Source organism: Perognathus longimembris, chromosome 12 (assembly GCF_023159225.1).
Source record: "Perognathus longimembris pacificus isolate PPM17 chromosome 12, ASM2315922v1, whole genome shotgun sequence".
NCBI lineage: Eukaryota > Metazoa > Chordata > Mammalia > Rodentia > Heteromyidae > Perognathus > Perognathus longimembris.
In genome coordinates this window covers 49144433-49157482 of record NC_063172.1, presented here as the reverse complement: position 1 = coordinate 49157482, position 13050 = coordinate 49144433, and positions in this window count along the sequence as shown.

The following is a 13050-nucleotide window of genomic DNA, read 5'->3' as shown; positions in this document are numbered from 1 at the left end:
AAGAGTCTCACTGGGACTTTTCTGCCTGGGCTGGCTTGGAACGCGATCCTCAGATCTCAGCCTCCTGAGTAGCTAGGATTACAGGTGTGAGCCACCAGTGCCTGGCACATAGTTGTCTTTTTTAAAGGTAGTACTGGGGTTTGAACTTGAGGCCTTTTTCTTATTAGGCAGGCACTCTATCACTTGAGCTACTGTTTCCAGCCCTTTTGGCTTTCATTATTTTTTAGTTAGAGTCTCATGGTTTTACTTGGGGCTGACCTCAAACCTAGATCGCTTTGCTTGTGGCCTCCTTCATAGCTGGATGACAGGCATGTCTGTCACTAATAAAGGGTCTCGCTGAGTTTTTGCCTAGTCTAGCCTGAAATCGTGATCCTACCAATCTTTGCCTCCTAAGCGATTATAGATTACAGGTATGAGCTACCATACTCAGCTAGAATTTTTTTTTTTATAAAACTCAACAGATATTCATACTGAAAGATCAACATATTAGGAATAGAGGAAAACTTCTTTAATAAACACATACATAAACATTCAAAAGTAGTATACTTAGTGGCAAAAACCTGAGCCTTTTCCTGTATAGGTCAGAAATAAAGCCAAGATATCTTCTGTCATCACTTCTGTTCATTTTTCCATGGGACCAATAACTAGTACATGAAGCAACTAAAAGATAAAAGGCCTGGAATTGAAAAGAGAAATGAAAATCTTTTCATTTATAATTCACACTATTGTCCATATACAGCCTTTATGATTCTTCTAAAAAACACTTAGAAATATTCAGTGAAGTTTGCAAGGCCACAGAATACAAGATTAATATTCAAGACTCAATTAGATTACTATAGAACAGTAACATACAATTGAAAACAAATTAATAATTTCTTTCATAGTACATCAAAGAAGATAAAATATCTAGCATTCATCAGTGCCAGACAGCTTAACTGAAAGTTTATATTACTTAATAAGAAGCCAAGTTCTGGCTAATTATAGCTACTTAGGAGCCTGAGATGTGAGGATTGCAGTTTAAAGTCAACCTGGGCAGGAAAGATGGCGACTATTGAATTAGCCACCAAAAAAAGCCAGAGGAGCTGTGGCTTAATTGGTAGAGCAACAGTTTTGAGTGAAAAGGCCTAAGGGACAGCAGCCAGGCCTTGAATTCAAGCCCTAGCATTGTTGTGTGCAGTGCACATGCACTCATACACACACACACAAACACACACACACAAACTACTCAATAAGAGGTCTTAGAAAGATTGAAATAGAGAGACATCAATCTTACAAGTTAAAAGTATACTCATTTGTGAGCTAAGAATTTCACTCTCCATTATTTATCTGGAAGAAATGATGACCTACATTCACATTTATGTGCAGATTGTTTACATAATATGAATAGCAGCTTTAGTAATAACAGCCAATAATTGGAAAAAATGTAAATGTGCCTTATACAGAAATGATCAAAGCTATCATTGTATCATGAAATACAATTCAGGAGTATAAGACACTTGAACCCTGTATCCATGGTTCATGCCTGTAATCCTAGCTACTCAGGAAGCTGAGATCTGAGGAATGCGGTTCAAAGCCACCCTTGGCAGGAAAGTCTTTGAGAATCTTATCTCCGATTAACCACCAAGACAAGCCAGAAGTAGAGCTGTGGCTCAAGTGCTAGCTTTGAGCAAAAAAAAAAAAAAAAAAGTTCTGGACAGAGTTCAAGCCCTAGGACCACACACACACACACACACACACACACACACACACACACACACACACACACACACAGAGAGAAGAAAGAATGAATGAAAGAAAGAAATAAAGGAAGGAAGGAAGGAAAGAAAAGCTTGAGGGAGATGGGGGAGAATGATGAAAGGGATCCCTTGCATTCATAAACTGACATGTTGAATTGAAACCCTTCTGTACAGCTTCTTAAAAGGAACCACTGATGTTGAGGAATTAAAAAAAGGTTACATAAAAGAAGCAAGGCTGTAACCTAACTGTACAACTTGGCTGGGGGGTGGGGTCTGAAGAGGAGGGAAGGTGGGAGAAAAAATGAGGGAGGAGGTAACAAGTTTGACAAGAAATGTAATCACTACCTTATGTATGTAACTGTAACCTCTCTGTACATCACCTTGACAATAAAATTAAAATTAAAAAAAGAGGTAATATGCTCACACATACATATGACTCAAAGCCAAGGGTGACCATCAATGTCCCAGAAGTCTTAACTTTTCCTGTATCTGACATGAGGGAGAGTCATGGATAATCAACACACAACATTCTGGCAGAGTAATGTAATGTGATCATGTGAAAAAACTGTACTGCAGCTCAGTGGGGACGAATTGGTTCCAGGCCACTCCTGAGCTGGACCCAAATATGGGACACCTGGACAGCTTAGGTACGGTTTGGAAGTTCCCCAGCCACCTGGGCATGCAGAGGCTTGATGAGCGAAATAGAGCCAGAGGCCATGAAGAAACAGATGTGAGCTCAAGTTCTCTAGATGGCCTTGCTGGCCCAGGTCAGTCCTTAGCACCTGAAAGGGGATTTAGAAAGTGGTGGAGAAATTCCACGAATACAGGAATTGCAGGTTTCTCTGGGGGTGTGGATGTGGCCCATGTGGAATTTGAAAAGTTCAGTGCTGGCCTTCCTTGCTTGATCAGTGCTGAGAAAGGAAGATACTATAAATCCAACTAGTACTAATGTCATCAAGCAGTATCCATTCTAAGAGGTTCTAGCAGCGCTTAATTGATGAGGTAAAGGTTGTGGGCATAATACCAAACTAAGAAACCAAAGGTAGAGTCATAGCCAGGGGGACATTGGGCCACTGCACTACTGCTAACTGACCACCTGCTCCCAGGAAGCAGTGTGTGGCAGTCCATCAGCATTGGTCATGATTCCCATTCAGTTTCTAGAGCTAGAAACTTTCAGGGACCCAGACTCTCTTCCCTGAAGGGAGTTTTTTTTTTTTTTTTGAGACAAAAACTTAGTTTCAAGAATATTAAACAGATATTTCTCCAAAATATTCTATGGGACTCAAGGTAATTATATAAATATCATGCCTCCCTGCAAAGTCATTCCTCTTTTCTTTCTCCCTGGGGCCTTCACTTACATGCATATGCCCCAGTCTTCAGCTAGGAACTTCCAACACACCTACCAACCAACTTCCTCTTGGCTACGTCTTGGGTTTTCGGTATTTACAGTAGCAGCAAGGTCCTCTATTTTTGTGTGTATATGTCTGTGTGTCTGTGTGGCCCAGGGGTTGAAACTGAAAGTTTTAAGCTCCAGGGGTAGTGGTGGACACTTGAGATCCAGCCTTCCTGGGGGGCAGTGGTAGGGGACAGGGGGTGATGACTTTGAGTCCAACTTGGGATACACAGGAAGTCTCTGTCTCTCTGTCTCTCTTTTCCCCCCAATTACACACACACACACACATACACACGTGTGTGCGGGCACACACACACATACACATACAAACACTCCACACCCATATACATACATACATACATACATATATATACAAGATGGGTGTTATCAAAATGTCAAATGATAGCAAAGTGTTTGCTTTTAATAAATTATACTTCAATAAATCTGTTAAATATATATATATGTTCAACCAGTAGTTTAACCTTTAAAACTATTTAAAATAATTACTTTCATATAAAAACATAGAAATAAAGATTTGCATTGTGGCTGACTTTGTAACAAAAACATGGGAAATAATGTTGTTGATCAGGAAAAAGCTATTAAATTATGATACAGTCATAATATAAAGAGTAAGTGGAAAGATCACCAAGCACATTGTGGAGGTTCATATGTTTGTATTTTATTGCTTAAATTTTCTTTTATGTAGAGAAATATGCAAATACTTATGAAAATGAACACTAACCTTTTAATAGTGATTGACTTTTGAAAGTTAATTTGAATTCTTCAGGAATAGGGGAGGGAGAGGAATTGACTTGCACATAAACTTTATCTTGCATATTTTGCATCAGTATTTGGTTTATCATTGCTTTTTCTTCCTTGTCCTCTGGGGTTGTCTGCTGTGCTGGGGTACATTAACAAATACAAGTGAGGCCCTTTTCTATTATTTGCTAATTTTAACAATAATGCCTTGCTTCTCCAGTATATCCAAGGCAACCATTAGTGGAAGTAATATGAACTCAGATTTCACCACATTTCATGTTTCAATCTATTGTCTTCGTTACATTACTGGTGCTCAAACTGTCCTTGTTCTGACCACTAAACATCTATCTAAGTTGGCTCCTAGATTCAGTTCTTTATATATTTAAAAAAATTATCTATAACTAGTTGTACCAAAGAGGTGCCATTTAGCAAAGCAGCTTTATGAGTACAATGCATCTTGATCTGTGTCATGCTTTTAATGTAATCGCTTCTTTGACTTGGGGCATGACAAGGTACTTGAAGATTGTGTTTTACATTTCCTGCTCCAGTCTTGAAATCACCTCCCACAAAGAGCTCTGATTCCTGTTAGTGAGAAACTGGTGTGATGGTTGCTCATGGCTATTGGATTGATCTTTTGTTTTATTCCTTTAGGTTTTTCTCACTGGGTAAAGCATGCCATGTTCTAAATATTTAAAAAGCATGAAGCCATCATAGGTCTTCTTTTAGTTAACATATTGTAGGACAGATTGGCTATGAAGAAAGGATATAAGAAGTGTTGTTATATATCTTCAGTAAATCTACAATTTTCATTAGAGTTTATTGATTTTTTCCTAAGGGCAAGACATATTGAGTTACATGTTATGAATGAATCCCCCATCCCATTATGGTTTTTCTCTTTGATGGATGCTACAGCACTTGAATTCTCTATCAGTGCTGGGTTCAGATGATTATACCAAAGAAAATATTAGAACTTTAATGTCTTTGGAAAAATAATTAATGCGAAGCAAATAGCAGACTAGAGCTTTTATTGTCATCTATAATCTAGGAAAACTAGTTATGTATTTTCTCTTTTTGGTGTACTTTTTTTGTAACTTGGAAGCATGAATTATCAGGGAGGGAATTTTTGGGCTCTTCTGTTTACCTTTTATTTTAATTCATCTATATTTGGAATCTTCTATTTCAAGAGTTTTACGCTTTTTGCCCTAAGTTGTTGAATCAAAATTTTTGAATTCATGGAATCTGAGTGACCTTTAAACTAAGACAAAAGAAAACAAATGTCTCCCTTAATTTGCTTACAAATCAGTCAGCTTACAAAATGTTTGTAAAACTTTCCAACACGTTTTAGAGAGCTGGGTCAAGTCTGGGTCTTTTGAGGATGTAACATTCAACTTAACCAAAGTTCCACGAAACATGACATTTTGTTTCCCTTGGTGTTTGCATACAAACTTATTTAAGCAACCACAAATTGACAATGACTTAGCCAGCCCCTGGGAAGTTGGGTTTGGGGAAATCTTAATTCAAATTAGTTTGAGTTGCTAAATTAGCGCAAGTTGTTAAATTTCACCTGTGTGCAGATTTGGGATTTTTTTTAAACCTCAATCCAGGTTAGTTTGAAATCTGGACCACACTGGCTCTAGGTCCTTAGATCCACCCAACCTTGTTCCAGAAGTGCATTCTAGAGCCAGTCCTGCTTAGTCCAAAATTCATCTCTAGAAATTTTATTCTTCTTTCTTTTGGGAGAAAAGAATCTGGCTGTATTATAAGTGGTAGAACTGGTTTCAGATGTTTTAGATTTAATGATCTGTTTTTGAATTTCTATAAATGTTTTTATCTTTAACTTAAAAATGTTTTTATTTTTTTCTCTAGCAAAGATCCTTTCATGGAACATAAGCCATGATGGAAATCCCATTTTCAAATCTTTCTCATCGTTTTCTCTTGGCTTAGGGCTTAAATTTCCTCTTTAGCTACACCCCTGACATTCATGATCTATACTTCTTTTCCACATGCCTGCACCCCATCCCCCACAGATGGAATAAGTGATTTTTCTCATAGTTTGCCAGTTAACAAGTTTTCTTTCTTCCTTTAAAAAAAACTTTGGTTACCTTTTGTACAGACTCATTTCTTCCATGAAATCTTCCAATCAAAATTTATGAAATGCCAGAAAGGAAAGAAAACATAAGCTTATAAATATAATAGATTTTCTTTAGCTTTTGTGTATCAGCCCTACTAACGGTTGGTGTGGGAGAGTAAGTATTAATTAAATAAGCTGTAAGACCCGAATTGTCAAATACCACACAAAATTTAGTCCTTAACATCCCGTGGCAGATTTCCTGCTTCTGAAATCCTAAGAACAATGATTTTATTATTTACCTTTGAAGGAACTTTGTATTAGGAATGCAGTCAGCTGAATTCAGACAATGCTCTGATAACCAACAGTTTGCCTTTTAAAAACATTGTGTTGTTTATTTTTAAAAGCAAAGTTTGTTGAATTTAGTTCAGGAGCATAAGACAGACCAGAGGTTAACATCTTCTTGAAGATGACTTAGTTTCCACACTTCTCCTATCTTCTGGGAATTCAATGGGAAGACTATGAACCCATAGGAGCACAGTATGTTGCAGTTGTTTAAATTCCTCTCAATCTTTTTTTTTTTTTTAATCAACCACTGAGCTTTGCTTCCAGAGACCACGCATGAACCATGTTTGTTTGTTTTTAATTTTTTAAATATTATATAATTTCCCAAAGTCAAAGCTGTTTTATCAGGTCTTTTCTTTCCACTAGGAAGTCATGTTTTCCTGTGACTAGAAATTAAACCCTGATTGTTCAGTTCTAAATTCGAAGCCTACAGAGTTTGGTCTAAAATAAACAAAAGACACTTATTTTCTTGTTCCTAATTGCTTGAAATTCTATCCAGATTTTCCAAAACTTGATTAAATCTTACTAGCATTTTCTATGAACCACACATGGATTTTGAGTTTATAGAGAAAAGCCTCAAACCTCTAGAAATAAACCCCACATCAAGAAAATTTCATTTGGTTTCAGATTTCACTACAAAAATGCAATATAATTTTATTAGAGAGCTGTAAGCAACCCTGGAAGAAGACAGTCTGCTGCCAAGGAAATGCCATGTCTATGTATCAGTGCAGAACCAGGAAAATTTGCATCTTTAGAGTCTTGAATGAAGTCTATTCTGTGCTCTGTAGCTATGCACAGTTAATGTACAGAGTTTTAACTAACTTTACATCTTATAATCACACAAAGTAGACATGGCTCTGTGCTGAACTACCGGTGAATGATGTGGCATTGAAACAGAATTTGGGGGCAGTGAATGTGGCTCAAGCAGTAGAACAACTTCCTAGCAAGCATGACACCCTTAAAGTACATGCTGAAAAAATACAAAGAAGAAATGAAATGAAATAAAATAAAGCAAAACATATAAATCTCTAATTGTATAAAGAACAGTTTAATACATGTGTCAGTGTTGTGGAATTTCAAATGGGTTAAAGCCAAAAGAAGTGGATTCTAGTTGATTAAATAGACAAAGTTAATCTATTAAAACATTCAACATGAGGGACAAGGCAACAAACAGTACAAGAAATGTATCCAATGCCCAACGTATGATACTGTAACCTCTCTGTACATCAGTTTGATAATAAAAATTTGAGAAAAAAAAGAGAAAAAAAAAGAAAAAATAAAACATTCAACATTATTCTATTACTTCTCAAAGATCTAGAATTATAGAATTTGGAAAGAGATAAGGAATTTTTTACATTGGTATTTCTTCTGCAGTAGAAATTAGATATTGTCAAGTCAAAGTCACTTATTTTGTGGATAAAGGGTTAGGTGCTATGTATATATATTTCCTGCTGAGAGAGTTGAATAGTAATTTATAGTTAATATTGATATTACTTGTTAATTTTAGTGATATCTGTGATATGGACTTAATAATATGTGTACATGGCAAAACAGATGAAAGAACATTTGTCCTAGTCACATTGATTGACTTCAGGTGCAGGGATGATAAGATGGTTATGTTTTTTAAATAATTGATAATTTCAAATGGCAGATATTATTGTAGAATCATCACCAGTTGGTTTGATTCATTGTCTGCCAGTTTGTGACTTTCCTTTATCAATACAATGAAGATTCAAGGGTTCACTGAAGCACTTGTCAGTTTTCTTAATGTAGAATTCAAAAAATTCCATATCAACAAATACATCTTATTCCCACAAATTTAATTAGAAAAGTAACAATTTTTAATGTCAGCAATTAAAAGGAAAACTAAAAAAATGAGAGAAGAAAGTGCAATCTAAATGGATAGTTTCTGTAGCTCATATGAAGATAAAGCAGCACTTAAGGTCACTATGGAACTCAGTGGAAAATGTTTTCTAGCTTACCATGAGATAAGAGAAAGCAACACTCTAGGTTTATAGCTTAAAGACTATGTAGTCTTGAATGCTGGTTATCCACCAACATTCATGTCCTCCCCCCACCCCTCCTTCACGGGGAAAACATGACTTCCTAGATACAGAATCAGGAACTACATTTCCCAGCTCCCTTTGTACCTAAGTGTGGTCTTATGATAAGTTCTTGCCAGGGAAACAAGAGCACAGTGATTTCTGCCATTAAGAGACTAGGAAGGAGATACAGGTGTTCTGCAGTCCTTCCCATGCACTTTGATTCTTCTGGAGCAGTTACTGATGCCAGATCTCAGGGAATGACCCGAAGGGCAGTAGGAGCTGTAGGACGAAGGGAATTTGTTGCTACCCAAGAGCACTAAAACTAAATTTACTCTAATAGGAAAGATCAATAGGGCTTAGAACTATGTAACAGAATTTACTGCCTTTTACTAATGTAAAATGGAATTCATTTCCTTGTTTTTTTGTTATTTATTTGTCAGAATAAAAACATTCAGGCTGTAAAAAGAACAAGTGAATATGGATCAAGTTTATTCAGCAGTTTCTTTTTTTTTTTCTTTTGGCCAGTCCTAGGCCTTGAACTCAGGGCCTGAGCACTGTCCCTGGCTTCTTTTTGCTCAAGGCTAGCATAGCACTCTGCCACTTGAGCTACAGCGCCACTTCTGGCCGTTTTCTGTATATGTGGTGCTGGGGAATTGAACCCAGGGTCTCATGTATACAAGGCAAGCACTCTTGCCACTAGGCCATATCCCCAGCCCTATTCAGCAGTTTCTTGGAACTGTATCATATGGGTAATATTTTTAGTAGCGAGAATTTCTTAGAACACCTACACCTTTTGATTCCCCTGTCAAGCGAACACACATGATTCCTTTCTAGTAAAGCATTTGACAAAAACATAAAATGGGTTTGGTCACTTCTGGCTTTACCTCCTGAGTAGCTGTGATTCCATGTGGTTATAGGTGTGATGATGTGTGCTGCTACACCTGATGACATTTTTTTTGTGGTACTATTTTTTTTTTTTTTTTGCCAGTCCTGTGCGTTGAACTCAGTGCCTGAGCACTGTCCCTGGGCTTCTTTTTGCTCAAGGCCAGCACTCTGCCACTTGAGCCACAGCGCCCCTTCTGGCCTTTTCTATATGTGGTGCTGAGGAATCGAACCTAGGGCTTCACGTATTCGAGGCAAGCACTCTACCACTAGGCCATATTCCCAGCCCCCTTGTGGTACTATTAACAGAACTCAGGACTTAATACATGTTAGACAGGCACTCTATTGCACTCCCATCCCCTTTTCTCTTGATTTATTATGAGTAGGGTCTTGAATTTTTGCCTGGGGCCAGCCTCGGTCTTTGATGCTTCTACTATGCCTTCCAAATAGCTGGGACTATAGGCAAGAGCCACTGTGTTCAACGTGTGCAGAAACCTTTTAGTTTGATGCAACTCCATTTGTCAATTCCTGTTATTATGTGCTGAGCTCTTAAAGTTCTACCCAGAAAGTTATTGTCTATCTTGAAGAGTTTCCCTATACTTTTCTGAAAAAAATTTAGTTATCTGTCTTTCCATGTATGTTTTCTGTTAATTTGTGGAGTACACAGTTCCAGCTCCATCTGCAATGCCCTTCTCCTAAGCTTCAACAGGCAGGTGAGGTAGGCTCTTGAGCTTCTCCAGCAGCCACTCATCCTCTGTTTCTGGCTTCTATTTACCCTCCTACACTGGATGCTGACAGGGACCAGGTAACTCAGGTTAAAGCTGTGATTCAGGGGATGTGAAGATGTAGACAGGGAGTTAGCTCTTGACCGGGGAGCAAAGAACCTAGAAATTAGGCAGTGAAAAGGGAAACCCAAAGGAGGCTCAAATTCATGGGGAGCTATTCTGGCAATGGGGTTAGGTTAGGAAGTTAAATTTTTATCCAAGAGTGATGGTGAATGCCTAGAATCCCCGCACTTGGGAAATGGAGGCAGGAGGATTACAAATTTAGATCAGCCTGGGTTACATAGTGAGATCCTATAACAATAACAACAACAACATAGGAAGTAGAATTGCTAATCCCACAGTTGAAAAAACAGGTTAAGTTTAATCAATTGTATATAAAAAATGTGTAACTGAGGCCCATATATTGTGCTTTCTTTTGCTTCATCTGTTTTTGGATTACATCTGGCCACTTGGGGCAGCTTCTGTATTTGATTCCCCTCAACTCCCAGTGCTTCATTTAGTTTCAGTTATCATTAGGACTGCCCTATCTATCTGCACAAGATATCTTTAGGATTGCTCCTTGGGGAATCTATCTGGATATCAGTCCAGCAGGCATCATTTACCCCCTGGGGTTGATAAAGCCTTTCTCTTTGTCCTTTTGTTGCTTGACAGGATCTTGCTATGTAGCCCAGGTTGGCCTTGGACTCTAGCCATCCTCTTGCCTCAGACTTTCTAGTGCTGGAATTACATGTGTGAATCACCACATCTGGCTTGATCAAAACTATTATTGTTAGTGAGTATGGTTACAACTTTGACTATACTTTAGTTTGAATGTGGTATAATTTAGAGTTTACCAATCATATTTTTAAGTCTAGAGACTTTATTGTGTCCAATAACTAAATATTGTATGTGAGTGATAAGTAAAAACTCCAATATGGATGGATCAGTCATGGATTATAGACATAGAAAACAGGAATATTAATTTAATGTTCTTTTTTCTTAGAAAGCAAAGGAAGACCTGGATGAAGAGAAATGATTAATTCCTATTGTACCCAAGACAGTTTCACTAAACCCGTGTTGCAGGAAGCATGGGTGGCCTACTTTGAGGTTAAACTTAGGTACACACACTCCTGCTTTCATGTGAAAGATGCCAGCACATTGTAAATGTCTTGTTTAGGACAGCATGTGGGCAATGCTCTTAACTATTTACTGGCATCTTCAAGAACAAAGCGAACCTTCACCATTCCTATATCTGTATCTCTAGCCATTCAGGTGTTGTCTTAATAGATCTTCCTTCATTCCCTTAGTCTCTAATATAAGTAATACAATAAATCTTTTTATTAGGATGGAAAAACAAGTTAAAAGAACTGAAATATGCAGCCAAGATGTAAAACAGTGTTTTCAGTTAGTGTTCACAACACACTAATGGGTGGTGAAGTTTCAAAGGTAAGAGAGGAAGCAGTGCAGAAGAGAAGAGTAAACTGGAAACTGCTTCTCCTGTATTAAGGGGAAGACGTCTGGGCATTGCTTTCCATAATACACTTATATACTGGGGCTTGATGTAAAATGTATTCCTTCCTTGTTTTATGGAGTTCTTTTTAAAAAAATAATTACTTATTTATTGTCAAAGTGATGTACGGAGGGGTTACGGTTTCATATGTAAGGCAGTGGGTACATTTCTTGTAATATTTGTTACCAATACTGCGACTTATGTTATAATCTTTTGAGAACTAGAAGTCCTCCCCTAATTAGGATTTTAGTTTAGAAGTTTCTGAGGTAGCATTTAAAAGAAACAGAAACACTGAAACAAAAATTCATGCAACTATTGCTTTTAATATACCCAAAGAAGTGTCATTTCATAAAAATAAAAAAAAAACCCAGATTTTTTGGACTAAAAGAGAAAATACTTTTTCCCTAAATATTAGCAGAACTAGTTATTAACCTCTGTGAAGCTAAGGCATGTAGATATCTTGTTTGTTTCATTCATTTAGCTATGTTAATTTTGGTCTACTCGTTGCATATGAACATACACATTTACTGCTACCATTGATCTTTATATTAGCTCTTTTCATCATTTTTTTGTTTTTATATATATTTATTATCAAACTGAAATACAGAGAGGTTACAGTTTCATACATTAGGCATTGGATACATTTCTTCTATTGTTTGTTACCTCATCCCTCATTCCTCCTTCCCCCCTCCCCCTTTCCCTTCTCAGCCCCCATGAGTTGTTCAGTTGTTCAGTTCTTTTTCACCAGTTTGTAAGTATTGCTTTTGTAGTTGTTTGTCTTTTTTTACTCTGTGTCTCTCGAGTTTCGTAATCCCTTCCAATTTCCTGGTTCTAATACCAGTATACCCAGTTTCCAATATACTCAGATAAGATAGAGAGATAGTGTAGGTACAACCACAGGAAGATGATACAGGAATATCATCAATAATAGAGGCTACAGTTACATATGGCACATTGAAAGTAGTTACAACAGTGATATAACAATCGTTTCCATAACATGGAGTTCATTTCACTTAGCATCATCTTATGTGTTCATAAGGGTATAGCTATTGGGCTCCTGTGATCCTCTGCTGTGACTTGCCTAAACCTGTGCTAATTATTCCCTATAAGGGAGACCATAGAGTCCATGTTTCTTTGCGTCTGGCTCACTCAACTTAGTATAATTTTTTCCAAGTCCTTCCATTTCCTTACAAATGGGGCAATGTCATTCTTTCTGATAGAGGCATAAAATTCCATTGTGTACATGTACCACATTTTCCTGATCCACTCATCTACTGAGGGGCATCTGGGTTGGTTCCAGACTCTAGCTATGACAAATTGTGCTGCTCATCATTCAAAATTTTATCTATTCATTTATTGAGTATTTTTATTATCTTTAATAGTTGTACAAAGGAGTTGCCATTTGACAAAGCAGTTTATGAATACAGTGCCTGTTGATCAATGTTCCCCCTTTCAACCTTCTTTACTCACCCCTCCCACTCCACCCCTTTCTTCATTTTTCTTTAGGTATTGTATTGAATTTTTTTTTGCTATTTAACAAAGCAATTT